The sequence below is a fragment of the Capricornis sumatraensis genome, chromosome 4 (assembly GCF_032405125.1).
Source record: "Capricornis sumatraensis isolate serow.1 chromosome 4, serow.2, whole genome shotgun sequence".
Classification (NCBI taxonomy): Eukaryota; Metazoa; Chordata; class Mammalia; order Artiodactyla; family Bovidae; genus Capricornis; species Capricornis sumatraensis.
This window is the reverse complement of record NC_091072.1, coordinates 25,066,693-25,071,288: the sequence shown is the minus strand read 5'-3', so window position 1 is coordinate 25,071,288 and position 4,596 is coordinate 25,066,693. Positions and strand designations below refer to the sequence as shown.

Here is a 4,596-nt window from a genome sequence, read left to right as displayed (position 1 = left end):
GCAAAATTGACAATGTATATATCTATTTGTGCCAGATGATGGTTTCATGTAACTACCCATGTCTGAATTCTAGTAATGAACACAGCTTGGGTTCAAATCAGATCTCTCTCATCCTATACCCCATGTCCGAAAATACGGAGATGTGAAGTCACAAGGGTTTGAACACATTTGAAGTGAACTAATGGAGTATGTCTTTGCTCATAATAATTTAGAACAATAGAGAGAAGCCTTCCCATAAGAATATGACTACCCTGGTAGTGGCAGCAAACTAGCAAGAACCTACTGGTCAAGCAGAACTGGTCTGCCTGACCAGTAGGTTAAGACTGGTCCGTCTATGCTATTTATTGAATATAGTGACCAAGAACAAGTGACTTAACTCCCAATGACTTCACTTTCTTCATCTGAAAGCTGAGAGGGCTGAACTAGATAGTATACAGTTTCTTCCTTTGTGTGCCACGTTCCTTTCAATAACCATGGACACATAGATTTGAGGTTTTTCTGGCAGGAATGGAATGACAACTAGAGGTAATGGCTATTTTACAGACCTTGACACTCAGTAACAATTTTAAAGTTAGGAAACATGAGATTTTAGGGAACTCATGACAAAAGAATAGATAGAATGAACAACAGACACCCTCTGCCATAGGGATAATCCACTTAGGATATTTCAGCTTTCAATATTGCTAGTGCATTATTGAACTTTTTCCTCTGCTTTCCATGCTGTGAACAGTGGTTGTCTTTTTCCATTTTTAGAATCACTCTGTATAGATTCAAAGTCTAAGAAGTAACCAGTCAGCCAGGGTCACGTCCCTTGCTCATACCCTGGCTACCTGAACTCTCTCCCCTTGTCTTTCCATAGAAAGAACCAAGATCTTGCTTCCTTTCTCGTCTAGCTGATCAGTTTCCAGGGAGGCAAAACGACAAACCTCTGCCATATTATACTTGTGACAAAATAACAATCGACTGAATTCTTTAATCTTAAAATTCTGAGGCTGAATGTTACAGCTTTGTGGCATGGATCAGAGTTAGAAAATATGTCTTAGGCAGAACTAGGGGATGGATGGTGCCAACCTTTGTTCCTGTGCATCACAGGACACCCGCTGCTCTGAAAGCTGCTCCGGATTTTCTAGAGGGTCAGAGGAGGCTGTTCCTTTCTAAGACGGGCAGCGTCCCAGAGACCACAGTCATTGTGGACAATCATTTGTTTCCTATGCCTGTGCTTCTTCCACTGTCTTACTGCCTTGAAGCTATGAAATCTGATTATTGCTCTGATGGTAAAAATTTATCCCTCTGAAAGTGTGCCATGGCTACTTTTGTTTTAAATGAGAGTCTTAAGGAATTCTTGGTTAATGGGGGATATATAAAGCTTCCATAATGGCTTCATCTTACTTAAGGAAATAATCTGACATGTTTCCAGCATCCTTTTGTATGTGATTAACCCCCCTCTAATCTGCTGACCTTCTTAGTCCTGATCCCCAAGGTTTCATTTATACCTTCTGTTTTATTTAAGCTTTGTAATTTCTTGTATGTTCATACAAAGTTATTATGAATCCTTTGTGGACAATATATAGTAATTTACCTATTCAACAAAGAACTAAACTCAGTATTCTAAGTGCTGAGTATACAGTTGATGAACAAGATTCAGTTCCTGTTCTTGAGTATCATAAACACTCTGAGGCAAATATACATGTAAAAAATTATAGTACAGTAGTATGAGGCAGGTATTTACACGTCTCCACAGTGTCCTGGGGAGCAGGTTGGATGGGCACCCAGCCTCTCAGTGGGCAAGGGGAGAAAGGGTTATGAAAAGTTTTTCAGGCAAGTTGACAGTTGACCTGAAATCAAGAGGACAGAAAATATTTTTTTAATAGGATAAGCATGATAATGGCATTTTGGAAAGTGGAAATAGTATTTTCAAAGTGATCTTGGCATAACTGGTGAGCAGAAGGTAGTTTGTTAATGACTGGTGTATAGTTACAGTTATTATTGATGAGGTAGAATTTTTGGTGTGGCAGTGCAATGATCATATTTGAGCTCGAGGCAGATCACTTTGGTGGCAGTCACTGTGGAAGATGACAGAGAGGAAGTGGTACTCAGGCATATGCTTGTGCATAGGTGTGTGTCTGAATGTGTGCTCTCAGAGAGGAACAGGGGAGCAAATGGCAGTGGAAGGTGGCACAGTACTGTCCCCTTTCTGGCTTTAAATTCTAGTGCAGAGGTGTGTATGGGTGTGTGTGTACACCTGCATGTGTAAAGGGAAATACCATAAAAAAAGTTATACCAAGGGAACCTGAATAAGACTGACTGAGAAAAGGCACTAAATATATAAATGGGCAGGTATACCTGAGTAAATTGATGAGTATTAAATTTTGAATTAAATAAAAGGCTTTTGTGTTTATGTAAATTCACATGGCACATACATTTCCTCAGTTAGGGCTCTGTTTGCAAGCTTGAACCATCTAGCATTGCTAATATGTGCATGCATATGCCACTTGGTAGCACATTTGCTGGTTCACACACAAAAATACAGTGTGGATCTCAGAGCCATCTGTCATATGCTCAGCTGGATAGTGTTAGAAAATGAGCAGCTCTTTGAGGCAGTTAAAGAATGAGATACTGAAATAATATAGAATCATATTCTGAAGATTAGGAAGGATTTAGAATTGTTTAGTTTTCTTGTTAATGACCACTTTATTTTTAAACCTCACTCATTGCTGAGTATGTGATCAAAGACAAAATGTAAGGAGAGCAAGCAAATATTCCTTCTTGTATCCCTTTCTGCTTTTTTTCTCTCTTTCTGTCATGTGTTTGCTGTCTGCCAGGCTCTGTGCTTCATGCTGGGGCACCAGGGAGACCAAGACACAGATCCTGACCTCATGGAATTCAATTTCTCTAAGAGGAAGCAGACAGGACAAGAACTAATTATAATGCAATGTAATAAGTACTCTAATAATAGAATGAGACAAGATTTGGGAGACTGGAGAAAAGAGCAATTAATTATTGCTGCCCAGCAGGATTGGAGAAACCTTCACAGGAGAAGTGACACCTGACCTGGCTGTTGAAGGATGGACAAGATTTTGCCTCGTTAGGAGATTCATCAACAGGGAATTTCTGACTTCAGGCAGAATACACTTCCTTACCATTCAAAAAGAGCCTCCTGAGTCTGTGTTAAGCAACTCGAGAACTTGAGGACATACGTTAATGCTGAAACAGCAGATTGAATAAATTAAAAAATTGGATTAAAAGCTTGGACCAAAGTTGGAGCATGATGGTGATATAGGGAAGGAAAAGAGAAATACTATTTGCTGTTTGCTATACTTGATCAAGTGCTTTGATATAGTTGTTCTCAATCCCCAAATCAGTAGAGTAGGTATGAGTGCTTTAAGAAAAATGCTCAAGGTCACTCAATAGCCAGTATTTGAATTTGCATCCTTCTGACTGTGAAAGCCAATGTGATTTTCACTGTGCACTCTTGGGTTTATGCACCTGTGTTAAGTATAAAATGTACATATACACAAATACAGAGCGTTGTAAACAAATAAAAATACATACAGCTAAATATATCTACACACATGTATATATCTTATTTATGCTCTTTCTAAAAAAATACTGATTTATTTATTTAGCTGCTTCAGGTCTTAGTTGCTTTCATGTGGCATGTGGGATCTTTAGTTGTGGCATGTGAACTCTTAGTTCTAGCGTGTGGGATCTAGTTCCCTGACCAGGGATTGAACCTGGGCCCCTGCTTTGGAAGCATGGAGTCTTAGCCACTGGACCACCAGGGAAGTCCCTATTTGTGGTCTTTACCATGGTAAGCAACTATTTTGTAGGAATATTTTTGTCCCCTAGTGATTTGGAAATAAAATATACTTTTCAAGATAGATGCTTTATTAGGGAGTAACTTTGGGAAATTTATATGAATGGAAATTATCAGGCCTAATCCTGGCTTGAGCTGTGCTCTTTTGCTTTGTTTTGGTACAAAATACCAGCAGCACAGCCTGTGGCAGGACTCAGCCCATTGCTGAATCTTTTCAATGAGAAGCTTTCAGCACATCATTTACTGTTTACTAACACTTGCAAGTGTTAAAATCTTTCATGTCCACAGGTTGGGGATCTGGCTGTTGAGTCACTGGGAGCATTTTGTTGACTTCATGGGGTTTTTACAAAGGAGATCAAAGGGATGCATTATGTTTCAATACATAACTTTATAGGACAGATGGAATCCACCTTGAAAGACCCATGACACTTAAGGCCAGATTATCAAAAGTTTTAGACACTAAAACCTATTAGCTTGCTCCAACCTTATCCTCACACTGTCAGCACTTTTTAGCTTCATTTATAGGTAGTGGACAGTCCAATTTGAATTTTAACTACTGCCAAAGTTCAAGCGTAGGTTAGAAGGATGGCCACTGAAATATGGGCTCTTCTAATGATACTCTGGTCTGGTATGTAGACTTGTTCTCTTGAATGGTGATATCACACAAAGGGCTAAATCACTTTATTTGAATAAATTTTCGGAAGAATTCTGGAGCTTGGTATTTGGCTAGGTGGCAGCTTCCCAAGTCTGTCGTATCTCTGATGAGAAAAGAGCATGAA

General features: G+C 39.3%; 1 non-coding gene across 1 annotated transcript; it reads right to left on the bottom strand.

Annotated features, from left to right (window-relative positions):
* Positions 1-3,713: 3,713 nt before the first annotated feature.
* On the bottom strand, positions 3,714-3,785 carry TRNAW-CCA (transfer RNA tryptophan (anticodon CCA)). Its single transcript has one exon. It is a non-coding gene; the product is annotated as a tRNA-Trp (tRNA).
* Positions 3,786-4,596: the final 811 nt, after the last annotated feature.